At 38.7% G+C, this 21,829-nt stretch overlaps 1 long non-coding RNA gene and 2 gene segments (V, D, J or C); 1 reads left to right on the plus strand and 2 right to left on the minus strand.

Moving 5' to 3' along the window:
• LOC118240845 overlaps positions 1–21,829 on the minus strand; it is a 320,919-nt gene that overhangs the window by 215,272 nt on the left and 83,818 nt on the right.
• Positions 1–21,829, minus strand: part of LOC113568144 — a 236,295-nt gene that overhangs the window by 151,822 nt on the left and 62,644 nt on the right.
• Positions 8,708–11,385, plus strand: LOC118240930. The gene is made up of 3 exons (XR_004775706.1): positions 8,708–8,811; positions 9,038–9,156; positions 11,344–11,385. It is a non-coding gene; the product is annotated as an uncharacterized LOC118240930 (long non-coding RNA).

The raw sequence follows: 21,829 nt of genomic DNA on the forward strand, positions 1-21,829 counted from the left end.
CTTATTGAAAACATGCAGACCATCTTTAATCCAGCACACGGACAACATACCGAAAACACTGCAGACTGGCTTTAATCTGACACACGGACCCCATACCGAAAAGAGTGCAGACGAGCTTTAATCCAGCACATGGACGTCATACTATGTAAGGATTATTCAAATATATTATCTGAAAATGCACTTTAGGTACAAAAATCTTGCCTTAAGCCTCAGTAAAACCATGAAGCATATAACATTGAGATATAGCCTGCTTGTTTTGAAGCAGTTCATGTAGTCTGTCATTTGGCAGAGTAGTGGTGGTGACTATTGCTGGTGGTACTGTTTGGTTATTATTTTTTATTTTATCCCTGAAGAATGGTTCAGATGTATTACACTATTTAACAGACAGGAGCTCAGGGACAGTGTGAGTAGAGGTTTCCTAGCCTGTCAAAGACTGAATAAAATGTAGGGAGCCAATATGCCTGTTGTCTGTGTATGATCTGATTATGCTTTGTATTCTTATGACTACACATAGAACACAGAATAAATATTCAACCAAACTGATACACATCACACACACACATCTATGTACTATCAGGTATTCTGGAAATTTGTTAATTCTGATGGGATGACGCACAGTTTCCACAGTTATAATGCCCACATAATGTCACTAAAGGAGAGGTTCTGTGACTTCACTGACAACAGACTCATGTCCATTTATTTTGCCAGAATGTTTTGTTAACGGGAGTAGGAAAGTTCTCTCTTAGTGTGAAATGGCTGGGATGTAACAGGAAGGACACTGGTTGGGTCAGACCTTTATTGCCTTTTTGATTTGATATCTGACATTTTTATTCATCACCACAAAGGGAGCTCTGTTGACATGAGCATGTCCTGGCAGGAACACAGAAGTGGACCTGCAGTGCTGTGTGCATTCTGGCTTTATGATTCTTTACAGATTTGTGTGTTCAGTAGTGAGAGAGTGTGGTGTGGTTCCTGTCCTCCACAGAGTGTGTCATTGTGCTGAGTGGTGCAGGACAGAAATACATCTGTGATCTACTTGTGGAGTATAAACCCAACAGGCCTCTGAGATCACCAGCAAGCAGTCAGCTGGTAGTGATAAGAGAGATTTTTAATATCCTTCACATTTAACGTTTCACTTTTAATTTTTGCACTAAAATTCACTATTTACTATTTATTCTGTCTTTTAACCTAAATTTGAACTCTTTGTACTTTAATTTTTAGCATTTCCTTTAGTTCCTAGTGTATTTACATCTTTCTTTTTGACACCTTCCATTTGACGTTTGTTGTGATTAATCACTTCTTTTTTGTTGTATTGTATTTTTCTTTTGCATCAGTAGTTTTATTTATCTGTCTAATCTATTTTTTTTACATAAGCCTTCCTAACATGATAGATCTCAGGATGTTATAAGCTTGTTATGTAACTCTTTTGTGAAGCATTTTAAATTACCATTGTGTATAAAGTGCCACATAAATAAACTTGTCTTGCCTTGTATAACATCCTCCCCCTCCACACCTGCAGTAGGTCCCAGCTGCAGCAGTGCAGTTTCTGTGCAGTCTGACTGAGGGAGGTTTTTGTACGACTCTCTAACACTGTGTGAACACAGGACCACTATGGTAACTCTGACAGTAATAATCTCCTGCATCTTCAGTCTGGACTCCTCTGATGGTCAGAGTGAAGTCAGATCCAGATCCACTACCACTGAAACGAGCTGGAGTTCCTGACTGTAATGTTTTCACATATCTAATCAGGAGTTTAGGAGCTTCTCCAGGTTTCTGCAGGTACCAGAATATCCCTTCATCTCCATCACTCCAGCGGTGCACTGCAGGGTTGGTTCTACAGCTGATGGTGACTGTGTCTCCTGGAAGAGCAGATTTCACTGAATCTTGAGTCACTGTTACCTGACCTCTGGATCCTGGGGAAGAAATAATAAAATCATAAAAAGGTAACATTTGCCTGTACAGATACTTTTGTTTAGTTACTCTAAATCTGTGAATAGTGCATTTTAAATAAGAGTAGTAGACGTGTGTCACATGGATAGTTCACCACAGAGGTAAAGCAGTGAGTTACCTTGAGTCCAGAGGAGCAGTGTGCAGATGAAGATGGGGATCAAAGTCATGGTTGCTATGGGTGAAGTTGCTGGGGCAGGCAGCTCTCAGTCATGAAGTGTTAAACTCACAGCACTATAAACACTCCCAGAGCACTGAAGCAGGTGCTGCACATGCAAAGTTACCTCTCTGTATTAATACACATCTACCAAATACTCTCTGTGGCCTCTCTGTATTAATACACATCTACTAAAGAATCTCTGTAGCCTCTCTGTATTAATACATGTTTACTAAATACTCTCTGTGTTTCAGTTTTTTTATGGTTCCTTACACACTATAATTAAAACTCTCACTGTTAGTGAAATCTGACACTCAGACAGTAAAACCTCAGCCCAGATTTGCACAACTATAAGCACATTCTCAGCCTCAGACTTTAATCAAAGCATTACACAAATCCCTTCTGCTAAACACACTTCTCTGCATTAGACACAGAAATCTAACATTTACAGCATTCAGCAGACAGTCTTATCCAGAGTGACTTACAAAAGTACATTGCCATGTACTCATAGAATATATCCAAGTACAGTAGGTTAGAATTAAACATACCAATGAACTAGAATAATGTAGAATACAGGGATGAATGCTGATACCTAGAAGTGCAAAATATATAAGGTCTATCTTAAACTATAAATAATAAGTGCTATAAACAAAATATGCTAGAGTTTGTTAAACAACATAAACAATGCCCTACAATAAATATTAAATTAGTCAGTCAATATGGGAGCAGGGTCAGTTGTCCTTTAAATATTCCGTAAATAGATGGGACTTCAGTCTGCGTTTGAAGACTGCATGTGGGAGTTCATTCCACCATCTTGGAGCCAGGACAGAAAATACTCTCGATGCTTGTCGTCCATGAGACCTGAAGCAAGGTATTTCAAGCGGAGCCGTACTTGAGGCTCGAAGTACATGAGGTATGGCACGGGCTTTGAACATTGACTTCATGTAGGGAAGCATCAAGGTTTTAAATCTAATGCTTCCAGCTACAGGGAGCCAGAGAAGGGAGCGCAGCAGTGGAGTAACGTGTGAACTTCAGAAGATTGAAGACCAGTCATGCTGCTGCATTCTGGACAAGTTGTAGAGGTTTGATGGCTCTTAGAGGAAGACCAGCAAGTATCGAGTTGCAGTAGTCTAGCTTTGAGATCACAAGAGACTGCACAAGCAACTGGGTGGCTTCCTGTGAAAGAAAGGGTAGAATCCTTCATATGTTACAAACAAGGAATCTGCAAGGCCAGGTTAGATTAGAAACATGAGTTGAGAACGACAACTGGTTGTCCAAAGTTACACCCAAGCTATGGGCAGCTTCGGATGATGATACCAGGGAGTTCTCAAAGGAAACAGTGAGGTCATGGTAAGCGTTGGGAGTGTCATAATGCTTATTTATATTATGTATGGTAGCTCACTGGTTAAGGTACTTGCCTATTAATCAAAAGGTTGCCAGTTCACCTCTCCGCTGTTGGGCCCCTGAGCAAGACCCTCAATTGCTCAAATTGTATTCAGTTATAACTCTAAGTTGCTTTGGATAAAAGTGTAAGCTAAATGCAAAAATTAGTTTGGGAAAAGTAAGTAATTATTTTTTTAAATTATCCATTTCTGAAATATGAAGCTTGTATGTGTGTAGTCACTATAATGTGAAAGAGGTTTTTGGATGATGCTTCATTAGAATGTATCACTGTGGTCGACTTGTGGATGAGGCACTAAACTCAGTGAGTGGTAAACTGGACTGTGGGCGGCTCAGAGGTGAAGCAGGGAGTTCTGACCAGTGCAGGAGAACAGAATGCAACAGCTCTGTCTGTATTATGTTCTGTGTCCAGGAATTTCTCTTACTTCCACTGAAATAAAGCTTAATTTTGGACATTGTCTGCACTTTTATAAGAGATAAACATCTTTATTAAAGTTACCAGACAGTTTCTTGTGCCTGAGTGAGCTTATCTGAACAGACCAGAACATCTGGTGAAAGTGTGGCTCTATTCTGGGAGAAAGAGAATCACTCAGCCATGGTAATGCAAATCTGAGTTACACCCCACTGCTCTCTCTCTCTCTCTCTCTCTCTCTCTCTCTCTCTCTCTGTCTCTCTCTTTAGTCCTGCTGAGGTGGACTATGTCACCCCCTGTTGTCCAGGTTAGTGGCTCACTCTACCTGCAGCTACACCAACACCGCCTAACATTCATTCCTCTTGTGGTGGTGATTGTATCACAACCCTGATTAAATGAACTATATAAGAAAAACCAAAGGCCTCATTCCTAGTAAAGAGAACATGTTTAACGACACCCTCCATATTCCTACACTCACCTCACTGTTTACACTTCTTGTTCACACATCATTTTTGCACTTTCCATGTCTGCTATATACATATGAAGCCCTGCAAATGTTTGTTTTTTATTGCCATTCTATTTCTATTATATTATTTTATTATTTTTATTGATGCTGTGAGCTACCTGTTTTGTTGTACAAGTACAATGATAATAAAGTCTTTTCTGATCTTATCATATCATAGACCAGCGCCCTCCAAACAGAACACGTTTCTTTATTAGTTATTGATTCCCCCTCTTGTCACGGTAGGCCGGTCATCCAGCAGGAGGGACACGCCTACTCCTGCCCAGGACCGCACTACACACTACACTACACTACACTACACTACACACTACACTACACTACACTACACACTACACTACACACTACACTACATGCCTTAGTTTCGTTTTCTCCGCCCCTCGTTTGATTTTCCACACCTGTCCCTCGTTAAGTTCGTGTATTTAAACCCTGTCTTGTGCCTGGCGTTTTTGCTGGTATTTGAGTTATTGTATGTGGTTGGTTCATGGCGTTTGCATGTTTATTCTTATGGTGGTTTCTTTGTACTTTGTGTTCAGCTAGACTCCGTGCTTCCTAGTTTATGTTACATCCTGCTCCCCTGTTTGCTTCCGTGTGTTTAGTCTTAGCATCTGTGTTTAGTTACTCGTGCGTCCTAGCCCTCGTCCCGTTTAATCATGAATCCCCGTGCTCTCCGTGTCGGCTCTGTGACCCTGGACTGCTTTAACGTCTCTGATTTTGGATTTGCTCCAATTAAATCTCGCTCTTCTCCGCACATGTGTCCGCCTCCTTACCACTGAGCGTTACAATAAATGAAATTAAAGAGCATGATGCACAAGCCCATTAAACACACATTGTAATTCATTTGCATTTTTTTTACAATTGTTTTTATTTATATTAAAATATAAAACATTGTTTAAAATGTTTTATTCCTGTATATAGTTATTTATTGTTTTGTATTTACCGAATGTCTTTATTTATCCTTTTCATTCTTGATTGTGGTGGGAGAGGGTTTCTCTTGGGACCCACAAATGTTCCCAGATATGGGACAAAATACCCAGACTTGAATTAAATATCTTCTATATGAAACTGTGTTCAGATTGTGACTTACGGAATTGTTACTCTCACACACAGGTAAGCTACAGTGCACAACACTCATTCAAAATAACAGTCCAATATGTTTTAAATACAGAAAAACATTAACAAAGTCAGAAATCCTAGCCACAATATCTGCAGGAGAATTTGTTAGAATAAGAATTAAAATAAGGGAAAAAAAACAGGAAAATTTGTCCCTTTCAAACTGTATGATTAACATGAAAGAGTGAAGAGTGAAATTCAGCACCAGTCCAAAATTACAGCCACTGTGCATTTTTAAAATGACTATCTATCCTTTAAACTAGTTAGTTTATTAGTTTATTACATAAATAGTAGTTATTTATTATATAAATAATGCAATTTATTTATTATATAAATAAATTAATTTATATAATAACTTGTTCAGTTAGCTGGTGCATTTGGACCTCACCATGTGTCTCTTGCACAAGCTGGAGTTGATCTCCTGCACCTGAACAGTAAAACTATATGAGGATACATCTGAACTAATTAATGGTACAAAATACTGGAGCTACACATCACTCCCATAAGTCCATGGACTGGTACTACCATTACATGCTTGACTATTTTGGACTATCATCACAATTTCTTCTTCATGAGGAGGGAGGCTGTCTTTTTTACCTGAAAGGAGTCAAAGTTCACTTATTTCTAATCCAAATGTTGACTGTAAAACAAAATATATATTTACAAATCTGATTTTTCTCAAGAGAATTAAAACCTTAGTCATGAATCACTGTAACTTGTACACTGGAGCTCTCATACAAAACAGGAGAGCAGACACACACACACATTTAACCTCACAGGGATACAGCAGCAGTATCAGCAGCATCTGACCTGAGCAATTTTACCTTCAGCAGAAGCAGTTTATAGCTACTCACCAACTGTCTGAGAGAGTCGATACTTCTGCTTATTTAAACACACCACTACCTGTGTGGGAGAGCAGATTTTGAACTCTTCTAACAAGATGAGTTCCTTTAGCTCATCAAAGCTCTGACTGTGACTGGCTGCACACCATTTATCAAATTACACAGATTTCCCATGCAAGTTCTACATAAGTGGAGAGGGGTGTTTGTCTAGTTGCCTGAAGCTCTGCTGGTAGGTCTCTGGGAATAACTCATAGTCTCTGAGCATGGCTGCTTTTACAGTGACATACTCCCTACATTGTGACACAGAGAGAGGAACACACTTCCTGTGCTTTCCCACATAACTTGCATTGCAGTAGCAGGGACCACAGAATTTTAGGCCAGTTTAATGGCAATGCATTCCAACATGGGAAATACGCATCTACCTCATTCTCCCAGAGGACCAATATGATGTGGCAGATGATGTCAAAGTCAGGCTTCTTCTGTCAGCGTGTGGAGCGAGCAAAGTTAATGGGAAAGCAGGCAAATCGCCAACAGGCAAAGGCAGCACTGCAGGTTCTCACAGAGAGCTCATCCTACGAAGATGTGGGGAAGAGGCTTCCTGCTTTCACACTCCAGCGTTTTGAGCACCATCTCCTTATCAGCCTCCAGCTGCACAGACCACAGCTGCATCAACTGTGTGTTACACTCCTGCATCTTCATTTCTAGCTCTAACTCACGCAGCCATATCAGTAAGCGAGGGTCTTCCAGTTTGGATCAAGACTCCTCCGGTTTTATGCCCAACCCTGACTATTGTTCATCCCCGCCACCAGCCTCCGTTAAAGGTGGAGACCCAACAGGTTGAGGTGGAACCCCAGGGACCTCGTTTCTTTATGGCAAGATACTCCACTACCAAGACTTCCTACAAAACGGCCTTCATATCCAACTTGAGGCCAAGGTATTATGTCAAAGAAATCTGCTGTAGCGTGAAGACCGTCTTTACAACACCTATCAAATACATCTAAAGTAGGCCAGAGTGAATTCTGAAAGCAGCCATCCTAACAAAACAGCCAGCAACAAACTCACACCCCACACCAAAGTGAAAAACGCCCAACAAACGCACACAAACAAAAACTGGATGAGTCCCTTTTTTGTGACAGAAATGAGTCTGTGACAGAAATGAATAAATCATGAATTGGGGTTGAATGGCAACTGAAACTGAATGTGAATGATGGATATGTGAGTAACCAAAATGGAACAAATCAGAGATGAAACAGTGACTGTATTTTGATACATGATATAATCATGTAATGCAATAGGCACAAATCATACCAAACAGACGTCAGGTGGGTCAGCACTGAAAATTGTAAATGAGCAAACAAGAATAAAGAAACTGACTGACCATCAGTGGTACTACATAACCTAACAAAAACAAAATGAGAAAACCAAAATACATACACACTTTCCTGTCTCCCTCACAGACACAAAACAGAGACAAACCCAAAACTGCAAAACAAACAGCACCCCACCCTTCACCTGATGTGAAGTGACACAAGTGAACACAGACTATATAGACTAAAATATAGACACTGTATACAATATATACACTAGATATAAGGGCAACAGAACAAGCAGAAGGCCAAAGCGAATCTCACTGTGGAAGTAGACTAACAGGGTCAGAGTACCACACAGTCAGAACAGCAAAGAGCAAACACACAAGTGAAAACACAAGGTTGAGTATGAAACTTCCTAATAGAGTTTTCAGAAGCCTTTTATACCTGTCGGAAGGGAAGACATGGCAGGTGGGTGATGTCATCATCAGATATGTGTAAGTCAGGGTCTGCAGCTGCCTGAGACTCAGGACCCAGTGGGGAAGAGCCAGATATATTGATCCTGGATCAGCTTGCATACATGGACAATATGTTTAACCCATTGAAGTGTGAAGGCATTTTCTCTGTTTTTGCATGTTTTCTTAATGTCAGTTTGAAGCTTTTTACTTATACTTACATTGACTTATATTTGAACATTGAATATTTTCAATTAATGATACTTTTCCTGATCAAGTTCCTAATACAATTACTGCAATCTGGACTTTCAAATCATTGTAGTGTTTTATCAAGAACCAGTGGAGGGCAGCCTCACATTGTTCAGTGCATCTTAAATTTTGTTTGTTTACAGTGTCACTCCCTGTGACTGTTGTTTTTGTTGATTCTTTGTTTGTATTGAAGGTGCTGCCAAACAAAAACAAGACAGTAAATAAATAAACATTTTATTGGATCATTATTTGCCTATATAGCAAATTTGAATTGAATTTGAATTTCACGGTAAATTTAAGAGGAATGTGCAGATTGAACTCTTTAATTAGTCTGCTTACTTTTCACAGCATTGATTATTGATTCTGTAAAGTTATATTGACACATCCAAAAAAGAACTGCCTCAAAAGGTAATTTTACATTAAAATATTTGGTGACATTTTAATGACCAGATATTTTGATAATACATATTAAGACTAATATTAAGACTTAATTTTAACATTCGAAAAATGAAGCAAAGGAAAAATATATAAGCTGCAAAAAATTAACTTATTTTTAGTCTTTATAATGCTTAGATATTGCCCTGCATATTTTAAAAATGTTCAGTTTTAGCAGTTCATTACTGTGTTGAAAAAGGCTTTCTAAAGCGCAGAAAGAGCGGCTTCTTTAGAGCAGGAACGTTTTTGTACGACCACTGAACGAGTTTGTATCACTGTGGAGGACTTTTGGTGGTGGGACAAAACTCTCAGTTGGACGTAAGTACTTTTCACTGCTTATCCAAAAGTTGGTATTTTCTGAAATAATAATCGATATGTTTGAAGTTTGATAATGATGGAGACTTAAAAACATGTTGCTGTTGCATTTCTTGTGGTTTACAGGGTAACCGCTATTACGACGTAATTTATCTAATAATAGAATATATGTGTGTATTTTATTTTATTATTTTCAAAATCTAAAAAGCTTTTTGGTAAGTCCTTTATGAGTTTTCTAAAGCATTAATGTCGAAGCTACATATTACGCGGTATATAGTGGAAAGAGCGGCGTGTTTAGATCAGGAGGTTTTTGTACGGACAGTAAACGAGAGTGTAGCTCTGTGGTGGACTTTCGGTGGCGGAACAAAACTATCAGTTGGACGTAAGTAGACTTTAAATTTTCTTCACTATTAATCACACATTATGTAACGTTGCGTCAGAACGCACGGTGGTTTTGTAAACTACCCCGTACTCTTTTATAGACTAATTGTGACTTTATTAACTATCTTCCTATGTAATAACCGCTGCTATGTCCTTATAGACCTTTTAATTTATACCGATGGAGAGTAAAGCGTCGTTAGGTAGTAAAAACATACATGTTTCAGAAATATCTCTCAACAAGACTTCATCTGCATGCTGGGTATATTTTAACAGTCAGAAATATCGGTGCCTGACTGAAGCTTATGGGTGCAGTTCACGTATACCGTAATACTCGCATACTGCAGGATCAAAACGTTGGCTGTTACAAATACTCAAATTCCTAAATTATACATCTAGAACACATTTATGTACGTCTTTAGATAAATTGTCTTGTCACGGATGTTGCATTAAATGTTGTTTTTAGTGTACAAAAATATCTCTAAAAACACAATTCTTGTAATGAGTTGCTGTGATTCTAAAGAGTCTACATGTATCTAACGCATAAACATTAACCATATAAATCTGAAATAGTTTAAAGGGATCATCGAATTCACTTTACACGCACACTTCGCAACTCAAAACTGTCAGTTGGATTTAAATAACGTTTTCTCCGTATTCAAATTAGCTTCTGTTTTTATTTTTATATCTTTTTTCTAATTGTATATTGTATGTATGAAGTATCTTTAATAATTTCTTTCATTACAAAATAGACCAAAAAAAGCGTCTTTGGGGTTGTATCGTTCACTAACTCTGAAGCTAAACCACGGCGCTGTAAAGAGAGGAGACGGCAGTGTGTTTAGAGCAGGTTTATGTACGGACCTTAAACGAAGTTAGTGTGGAGGACACTGGACGTAAGAAGAACTTCATTTTTTATTCCCAGTAAATCACAATTTTAAGTAGGTATTGTTTTAAAATAAAGCCCTCTTTATTAAAGCGCATTTAAGGTCATTTTATTAACGCATTTATCCTAACCGTTGCAGCTTTTAGTGCTTTTAGAGCTTTTAATGTAACTCGAGTCACATTTTTATCGTTTTTTATCAAAAGCATAAATGTTTCAGGTAAATCCCTCAGCAAACCTTTATTCTGCCTACTGGGTTCATTTTCATAAGCATAAGTGTTTCTCCCTGACTGGAGGTTGTCGATGCAAAGCACTTTAACCGTAATGCTCGCATACTGAACAATCACCGTCTGTTAAATATACTTTCATTTTAATTTATAAGTACTTACATTTTACTTTATGGCTATAAATTATATTGATTTGAATATTCCGTGCATTAAATATCATCGGTTGTAATGTGCAGCGAAAATAATATCTAAAATAAAGTCGAAACTCAGCTAGATAGATAGATAGATAGATAGATAGATAGATAGATAGATAGATAGATAGATAGATAGATAGATAGATAGATAGATAGATAGATAGATAGATAGATAGATACTTTATTAATCCCAGGGAGAAATTGACATTTTACAGTAGCACAAGTATATATATATATATATGAATGTAAAAGAATAATAAGAAGAATAAGAATAAGAAACAGGATATAGAATGTATGTCTTGTGCAAGTGTAAGAATGGAAAGATATGGATCACTCCGATCATTCACTGATATGTTACATATGTTTCATATGTTAGTCTGAAACATTTGTGACTTCAGTTCCACTCCGTCCAAAAAGAACCCGAAAAAAAAGAGGAAGTGAAACACAACTTTTTTTTTTCCTGCTTACGGTTCCTGCCTATCTGAGCTGTAGACTGTGTTGTGTCTCCTAGGTGATGCCCCGCCCACCCTCACGGTCCTGCCCCCCTCCAGTGTACAGCTGCAGCAGGAGAAGGTCACACTCGTGTGTCTGGCCAACAAGGGCTTCCCCTCAGACTGGAAGCTGAGCTGGAAGGTGGCTGGTAGCAGCTGGAGCTCGGGGGTGAGCCAGAGCTCCGGGCTTCTGCAGAAGGACGGCCTCTACAGCTGGAGCAGCACCCTGACCCTCCAGAAGGAGGAGTGGCTGAAGAAGACAGTGACCTGTGAGGCCACCAAGGAGTCCCAGTCTCCTGTCACACAGACACTGAGTAGAGAGCAGTGTGCTGATTAGTGAAACTCCCACATGTGTACTGAAGTGTTCTCCTCTCATTCATTAATGTGCTGTCTTTTAGATAGTCTGTGTTTATTATGCAAATGTTCATCTGTTGGTCAAAATTAAATAAAAAAAATTTGAACAAACAATATTATAGTCTCTTAATTAAAGATTCTGTGCCAACACTGCACACAATAAATGCCTTTAAAAGTGTTAATTGTCTGGACTTCAGAACTGCTAATGTGTGATGAATTGTAAGATTAAACTTTGATGATGTTGCCATTTTATCACTCCTGGTAAAGTTTGTTAAGGAACCAGGAAATAAGATGACTCAACATAAGTTTCATTCACTAGAAACTGTAACGTGCAAGTGTATTTTTGGAACATTGTATTTTTGGACCATTATGGTGTGTGTGCTCAACGATTTTTGGCCCTCTCCATATACCATAATATTATTATTTAAATTTGTAAATTTATGTCTGAAACTAACTGCATATCACTGTTTAGCACAAGCTGGACCATTTCAATAGAATATTGTCACGGGTCTCATAGGAGGTAATAAAGTTGTTTTTTATTGCAAAAAAGTACACATTTTATATTTAAAAAATATTTATACTTTTTACTGAAAACCCACAGTCAGCATATTTTCCCAATGGATTTTATAATAGTAAATCTATAATCCAGGCCTCTAGTATATGTTTGTATAAAATAAAGCTTCAAGCTAAACATAATAAATGTAACAGTAAAGAACTGTTTAATGTTTGGTATGTTTTATATGATTTGAGGCAGAGTCACACAGTGCATTTATGACACAGACATGTCCTTCACACCAAAATAAAATTAGTGTTCATGTGTGAGAGAAAACTTTACTGAATTTTTTTCAGATGGTGGCATTGTGTCATCTCTTTTCAAGTGTAGTGAGATTATTTAACTTTCCCCCCTAAAGATCTTTACTTTTACATCTTTGATTGTTGATAAAGATTTATAATGAACATGAAATGTATTTGCTGGTAGAAGTGTTTCACAGTGGCTGAGAATAATCAGATGAAGGCACAGACATGGTGATTAGTGTTGACATCACCTCTAAACAGGACAGAATCTTCAGAAGATGATTGACACTGATATAGCAGTCATGCTACTAGTAGAGATTTCTCTCCACTAATAACTACCTGCTCTAGTCTCAGTACTGCAGTGCTGTGACTGGTTTCTGGTGCTCCATGCACTGGGTGTGTGTAAATGTGCCTCTGTGGGCTCTTGATAAGCACTAGATAAAGTCCATGTGTTGTAGTGTTTTGTCATCACCTGCTCCCGCAGAAACAGAGAGATCATCTGCTCATAGAAAAGAGAGATGGAGAAGTTTAGGAGCTTCTCCAGATTTCCTGGGCAGTTGTAGCTCATAGAATTGTTTATTCAGTCTGTTCAGAAGTGAGTCAGTATTGTGTTTCCTTTCATCCACAGAGTGGATTTAGCACTAAAATTCACTTTTATATATTTTAATATTTGATTAATTCTGGGGTTTTTTTGTGTTTTTTGTACCTACATTTGAACTATTTGAACTATTTTTTAGCATTTTTTTAGTTCTTAGTGTAATTAGATCTTTCTTCTTGACACCTTTTCATTTGAAGTTTGTTTTAATAAATCACTTCTTTTTAGTTATATTATATTTTCCCTTTGGGTCAGTAGTTTTATTCATCTATGTAATCTCTTTCTTTTTAAACCTTCCTAACATGATAGACCTCCGGATGTAATAAGCTTGTTATGTAATATCCTTTTGTGAAGCATTTTAAATTGCCATTGTGTATAAAGTGCTACATAAATAAAATTGTCTTGCATTGTATCACATCAACAGCTGCAGTAGGTCCCAGCTGCAGCAGTGCAGTCTCTGTGCAGTCTGACTGAGGGAGGTTTTTGTAGGACTCTCTAACACTGTGTGAACACAGGACCACTGTGTAAACTCTGAGAGGAATAATCTCCTGCATCTTCAGTCTGGATTCCACTGATGGTCAAAGTGAAGTCAGATCCAGAACCACTACCACTGAAACGAGTTGGAGTTCCTGACTGTATCTTGTGAACATGGTAAAACGGCAGTTTAGGAGCTTCTCCAGGTTTCTGCAGGTACCAGGCTCATTTCCAGCATCAGTGTTCACTGCTGGGCTGGATCTACAGCTGATGGTGACTGTGTCTCCTGGAAGAGCAGATTTCACTGCAGGATGCTGAGTCACTGTCACCTGACACATAGGTTCTAAGAGAAATTCAAAGCAATTACAGTGTAATAATAATATAATTAAAATGCCACTGTACTAAGTTTTGTTCAGTAACGGATTGTAAATTGTAGACTGACTTGCTGATAGAGCCCACAAAATATGACATACAAAGAATAAAGCAATGAGTTACCTTGTGTCCATAGGACCAGTGTGCAGATGAAGATGGGGATCAAAGTCATGGTTGTTGTGGGTGAAGCTGCTGCATCAGCATCAGTAATGTCATTTTAGTAAAACTCCAGATGGTTACCTGTTACCTGCTCCTATTATCCGGAGTTTAACCAGGAGACTGAGAGACACTGGCAGGAGCAGAGACACTGTTGCTGTGGTTCTGTGTGTCTCCATGAATCCTGATATGCACATCATTCTTAGAGGTGATATCAACATAAAATATGTCATGAAAAGGTTTTGTGAAAAGATGGTAAATACTTTGGGGTTCTGCAATAGAGAATATGTACCCATAATATGTTTAACAGCCTGCACCAGTCTTTAGTTCAGCACAAGTGTTGCTAACACATGGGCAGTAGCACAGCGGTGAGATTCAGCGCCATGTAATTAGTCTGATAACACTGGGTACATTCTATTTTCATTTTTGTCAGTTTGTGTGTTTAGTTGAAAGTGTGTTGTGTTTCCTCTCCTCCACAGAGTGTGTTATTGTGCTGTATCACATCCTCCCCCTCCACACCTGCAGTAGGTCCCAGCTGCAGCAGTGCAGTCTCTGTGCAGTCTGACTGAGGGAGGTTTTTGTGCGACTCTCTAACACTGTGTGAACGGCCAGGTATCACCAATGTTGTGTAAACTCTGACAGTAATAATCTCCTGTATCTTCAGTCTGGACTCCTCTGATGGTCAGAGTGAAGTCAGATCCAGATCCACTACCACTGAAACGAGCTGGAGTTCCTGACTGTAACTTAGTAGCAAAGTAGATCAGGAGTTTAGGAGCTTCTCTGGGTTTGTGCAGGTACCAGTGTAGATAATGTCCATTGCTGCTGTCATAATACACTGCAGGGTTGGTTCTACAGCTGATGGTGACTGTGTCTCCTGGAAGAGCAGATTTCACTGAATCCTGAGTCACTGTTACCTGCCCTCTGGATCCTAAAAAATGAATACAAAACACAAAAAAGTTAACAATTAACTGTACATATGCTATTATTTAGTTCATTTTAAATAAGAATAGTAGACCTGTGTCACATGGATAGTTCACCACAGAGGTAAAGCAGTGAGTTACCTTGAGTCCAGAGGACCAGTGTGCAGATGAAGATGGGGATCAAAGTCATGGTTGCTGTGAGTGAAGTTTCTGGGGCAGGCAGCTCTCAGTCATGAAGTGTTAAACTCACAGGACTATAAACACTCCCAGAGCACTGAAGCAGGTGCTGCACATGCAAAGTGACCTCTCTGTATTAATACACGTCTACCAAATACTCTCTGTGGCCTCTCTGTATTAATACTCGTCTACCAAATACTCTCTGTGACCTCTCTGTATTAATACTTGTCTACCAAATACTCTCTGTGGCCTCTGTCTCATGTAATGACCCCACTGAATACCGTATTTAACAGAACCAACCATACTAGATAACTATAAACTTTAAAATACAATATAATATATAGATGCTCTTAAAGGTCAAGTAGCATTTCTATTTAATATAAACAATGTCAGAAAACTATGGTACAGTGTGCTGATTATTGGAGAACTGGAGCTAAAGATCAGATCAAGGGAGAATGATAAATAAGAAGTATCTAGTAAATGTTATGTAAAGATTTCTAAACGTGTGTGTGGTGTAGTGCGCCTAGTCCCTGCTCTGTACAGGATCTTTGTGGTGCCTGCGGTCTACATACTTTCCACAAGGGGCGCTGGTGAGTTGCACAGTGGATGTCTAAGAGAGTGTGTTGACCAGAGTAGAAGAACAGAACTGCAGTTACAGCCACAGCAGCTCACTGACTCTTAGTGCTGCATTTAGGGAAGAGGAGGAGGAGCTCTACCATCTTCCATGATGACCTCAATTAGTTGTAATGTAATGTAACACGCTTATGCAGCCCTGAACAATGGAGCTTATAGTCTGAAGAATGCTCTTTTTTCTTAATTCACCACTCTGTGTTTGATTCCTGGGTTTTGCTATCACTGCAATAAAGCTTCATTTTGAACTTGGTCTGTTCTTGTATAATTTTAATAGTCATTATCTGCACTATAAGATTCTTTGGTCTGGAGTGTGTTTTACTGGAGTGTGTTGTGCTTGAGTAAGTTGGTCTAATAAGTTGAACATCTGCAAAAAGTGTTGTTCTATTCTGGGAAGGAGCAGGTTTCTCAGGGCTGTAAACACAAATCTGTTTCACCCCACTGCTCTCGCTCTCTTTCACTCTGACTGGTATTGACTTTACTAGAGACTAGTTTCAGTTCTTCATTTTTATCTGAACATTACATACACAGGCAAAGGAAATAATTACCAATAAAACAGTATCAAGATTGAATAAAAATTACGTTCTCAACTAAGTACATTTAGATAATGAATAAAAAATTTATTTAGCATATAAAGAAATAAATGAATGAATGAGTTTGCAGGGTATTTTATTATTTAAATGTTATGACCTCATCTAGGCTTAAGGCTGTAACAAGAGTTTGTGTTAAGAATGCAAATGGAAGAAACCTCAGAGGAGATCATCGTAGTTCAAGGTGTGCCAGTGTGTAGTTGCGGTGCAGGTGCAGTCAGTACAGTTCAGAAGCAGCCCTTCACTCTCTGTTCTCTAATGGTGAAATACACATGAGCAGACAGCACTCTTTAGGAGAAAGGACTTCCCGATGTGGGGACTCTTTAGGAGGAAGGACCTCCTGATGTGGGGACTATTTAGGAGGAAGGACTTCCTGTCTGCTGGTGTTCTGGTCCTCCTGGGCTTCCTCCTTCTCTGTGGTTTGTGTGGTTGAGCTGCGGCAGGTATTCAGGCTCGGATATGTGTCCTATTCATTATCACATTATCATTATTCACCACACACACACACACACACACACACACACACACACACACACACACACACACACACACACACACACACAGACATACACACACACACACACACACACACACAAACACACACACACACACACACACACACACACACACACATACTCTTCTCACATTCCTTAAAAACACGTTCTGCATGTATTGCATTTATCAATTATCATGTTGAATTTTTCAAGTATTGTATCATTACATTATTGTACTGGCTGCTACCTCATTGACTGCTGTGTTCATGTATGCTATAAGCATAGCTGCTAAATACTAGAATATGACTGTATAGCTATACATCTGTATGGCTGGCCTAACAAAGTTTCAACTTGATTCAAAACTCTTATTTCAATGCCAGTAGTGAGTGTGTGTGTGTGTTTGTGTGTGTGTGTGTGTGTGTGTGTGTGTGTGTGTGTGTGTGAGTATGTGTAGACCAGCTGATTAAACTGACTCTACTGGTTCTTGTTTTTGTCCTTTAAGGAGTTTGTGTTTTGCTTCCTTTTCCATGTATCCTGTGTTTTAATCTTTATGTAGCTTTTGTGTGTAGTTTATGGTTGCTGTGGTTATTATCTTTTGGGTCTTTAACTACTGCTGAAGGTTTTTGTTGTTTGTTTATGTTTCTTTTGTTTACTTTGCTTCTGTTACCTTTGGGATCATTGACTGTATTTCCAGTGTGTTACAGCAAGGTTTTGTCCACTAGCTGCATAAATCCTTGTACATTTTGTATAACTCCAGGTGAGGTCTGATCCATACTGTGACCAATTCATCCATTTCTCCATCATGTATAGTGCATCCAGAAAGTATTCACAGCTACACTTTTTCCACATTTTGTTATGTTACAGCCTTCTTCCAAAATGGATTAAATTCATTTTTTCCCCTCGAAATTCTACAGTAATATCCCAGAATGACAAAGTAGAAAAAGTTTGTTTGGAATTGCTGCATATTTATTAAAAATAAAAAAAACAAAAAAAAATCACATGCACATAAATATTCACAGCTTTTGCTCAATACTTTGTTGAAGCACCTTTGGCAGCAATTACAGCCTCACGTCTTTTTGAGTATGATGCTACAAGCTTGGCACACCTATTTTTGGACAGTTTCTCCCACTCTTCTTTGCAGAACCTCTCAAGCTCTGTCAGGTTTGATGGGGAGTGTCGGGGCACAGCCATTTTCAGATCTCTCCAGAGATGTTCAATCGGGTTCAAGTCTGGGCTCTGGTTGAGCCACTCAAGAACATTCACAGAGTTGTCCCAAAGCCACTCCTTTGTTATCTTAGCTGTGTGCTTAGGGTCGTTGTCCTGTTGGAAGATGAACCTTCGCACCAGTCTGAGGTCCAGAGTGCTCTGGAGCAGATTTTCTTCAAGGATGTTTCTGTACATTGCTGCATTTATCTTTCCCTCGACCCTGACCAGTCTCACAGTTCATGCTGCCGAAAAACAACCCCACAGCATGATGCTGCCACCATTATGCTTCACTGTAGGGATGGTATTGGCCAGGTGATGAGCGGTGCCTGGTTTCTGCCAGACATGACACTTGGCATTCAGGCCAAAGAGTTCAATCTTTGTTTCATCAGACCAGAGAATTTTGTTTCTCATGCTCTGAGAGTCCTTCGGGTGCCTTTTAGCAAACTCCAGATGGGCAGTCTTGTGCCTATTACTGAGGAGTGGCTTCTGTCCGGCCACTATACCATACAGGCCTGATTGGTGGAGTGCTGCAGAAATGGTTGTCCTTCTGGAAGGTTCTCCTCTCTCCACAGAGCAATGCTGAAGCTCTGTCAGAGTGACCCTTGGGTACTTGGTCACATCCCTGACTAAGGCCCTTCTACTCCGATCACTGAGATTGGCCGGGCAGCCAGCTCTAGGAATATTCCTGGTGGTTCCAAACTTCTTCCATTTATGGATGATGGAGGCCAGTGTGCTCATTGGGACCTTCAGTGCTGCAGACGTTTTTCTGTACCCTTCCACCGATCTGTGCCTCGACACAATCCTGTCTCAGAGGTCTACAGACAATTCCTTGGACTTCATGGCTTGGTTTGTACTCTGACATGTACTGTCAACTATGGGACCTTATATAGACAGGTGTGTGCCTTTCCAAATCATGTCCAATGAACTGGATTTACTACAGGTGGACTCCATTTAAGTTGTTGAAGCAACTGAAGGATGATCAGTGGAAACAGGATGCACCTGCGCTCAGTTTTGAGTGTCATGGCAAAGGCTGTGAATACTTATGTACATGTGATTTTTTTTGTTTTTGAATTTTTAATAAATTTGCAACAATTCCAAACAAATATTTTTAACTTTGTCATTATGGGGTATTTATGTGTATAATTTTGAGGGGAAAAAATTAATTTAATCCAATTTGAAATAAGGCTGTAACATAACAAAATGTAGAAAAAGTGAAACGTGAATACTTTCCAGATGCACTGTACTTCTCTTATTACTCAGCACAGACATCAACTGGTATATAGTTATTTTCTCCCATAAATTATCTTAATGCACTACTGTTTCCAGCATTACAGTAGGAGCTGTCTGATCTAGTGGAGAGTTTATCTCCTCTGTGTGGTGGTCACATGGTCAGACTCAGTATTGTGCCCTGGTTTGCCTGTTTCCTTATCCTGTGGCAGATAATTATTTTGGCTAAATAAACGTGTGAGGTTATTATTAATTTAAATTGCAAAATATTCATATCAATAAGACATATGATTGTTTAGTTAATGCTGGCTTAAAACTTTGTAATACATGTGTTTTTTTATTAATTGTTTGTAATATATTAATGCAGGTTTTTATGCTGAGCCATATAAAATTAATTATTTTATTTATTTCTAATTCAGTAAAATATTAAATCATATGACATTCCTTCTTAGCATGGCAAAATTATTTAGTTTCTATGTAAATGGTTAATATTGTGAATTTTTCCCTGGGTTGAAAATGATGGATGATGTATTCAGATACACTTCAACAGTAATTCTAGATTTTCACCCTGTCTGTCCCATCACCTCCTGACATGATCCAGATATTCCATTAGCAGCACTTTACAATAACTCATTAATTCTAAAAAGAGGGAAGAATTAACTTCACATACCAGTTGCGGCCTGGACAGTTTAACATTGAATTTCCTCAGATGTCTTTCTCCAAGGTTCTCCAAGGAAAAAAACAGCAGTAAAATTAAAAGAAAATTAAAATTAAGAAGATTAAAAGAATCTCGTCTAGAGTAACTCAGACCAGCCCACTATGCAGTATTCACCTGTCCTTATACACCACAATGATGTGTTAATATATTACTACATATGTAGTGATGTAAGTAACTATTACACAATTATGACAATTTAAAAGGGCAAACAATTCAGTACTGTAGTGTTTTAGAGTTGATGAGTTGAGCTGAGTACAGATTAAGCAGCTCTGCAGACGATCTCAGATCAGTCTGTGTTTGAGTCAGAGCAGTTCCTCTACAGCTGAGGGAGGTTTTTGTAGGGCGCTCTAACACTATGTGAACCCGATATAATCCTGCTGACAGTAGTAATCTCTTGCATATTCAGCCTGGAATCCAGTGATTTTTAGAGTAACGTCTGTACCATATCCACTACCACTGAAACGATCTGGAATCCCAGTCTGACATCATCATTGTGCTGTGTGTCAGTGTGTGTTAAAGGACTGAACACTCTCTGATCACCAGTACAGCTCTTAAAGTGTGTGGAGTAGTGAAGCAGCTCACATATGCAAACAACACATCTGTCTTTTTTTTTTTACCACAGAACTAGTGTGAGTGTTTATCAGATGAATGATAAAATCTCTCCTCTTAGAGCTCTCAGTCATCCCCTCTTATGTGCTGCAGTCACTTTTACATTCAGTCATGATTTTTCTACACTTAAGAGTCATGAAATAATTGAACTCATGTTGGTATTGATGACACCTGGATCTCATGTAGTGTCTGAACACTGTTAGTCGTCACTCTAAATGCCATCAATTTCACTACTTCAACATTATGACCTTGTATAGGTTTAAGGCTGTAACGAGAGTTTTGTGTTAAGAAAAAAAAACCTCAGAGAAGACCATCATAGTTCAAGGTCTGCCAGTGTATTATACAAACAAATATCCAACATATAATACACACAAAGTGTAACACTGGTGCTACAGCAGGAGGTACAGAGTCCAAAAAAATAAACAAACCCACACTAGAAAACAAAGATGCTGACTAAACCTGTGCAGGACAATATAAACACATAAAACTACACTAACTCTGTAAGTCAAAAGAAAGAAAAAATAAATACATAAGACTACACTAACTCCCTAAGTGAAAACAGACAAAATAAATACATAAGACTACACTAACTCCCTAAGTGAAAACAGACAAAATAAAATACATAAGACTACACTAACTCTGTAAGTCAAAAGAAAGACAAAATAAATACATAAGACTACACTAACTCTGTAAGTCAAAACAAAGACAAAATAAATACATAAGACTACATTAAGTCCCTAAGTGAAAACAGACAAAATAAAACACATAAGACTACACTAACTCCCTAAGTGAAAATACAGACAAAATTACCCAGGCCCTAAACACAACAGCAGCCACTCCCTACTTACCAGAGCACACAAATAGATATATAATATATACAAATACATACCTACTATATATACATTTACAACAGTGGCCAAGTTAGAGGGATCAAACAAGCTCAGAATCAGAGTAAGGGGAAAAGAGGTCACGCACCGAATAAACAACAAAACTATCACAAGACACAAACAGGTGTCCAAAATATCATCTTTCTCTTTCTTCTTCCTGCAAAACACTTCCTTATATCCCTCCTTGGTGCAGGGCCTTGTTTCAGGACTGGACAGTGAGTATGAAGATCTGTAGAGGAATTCTGGTCTGGGTCTGTGGCAAACTGGAACTGGAGAGAACAGAGATCCACACACACATACAT

This window comes from Electrophorus electricus, chromosome 2 (assembly GCF_013358815.1).
Source record: "Electrophorus electricus isolate fEleEle1 chromosome 2, fEleEle1.pri, whole genome shotgun sequence".
NCBI classification, from domain to species: domain Eukaryota; kingdom Metazoa; phylum Chordata; class Actinopteri; order Gymnotiformes; family Gymnotidae; genus Electrophorus; species Electrophorus electricus.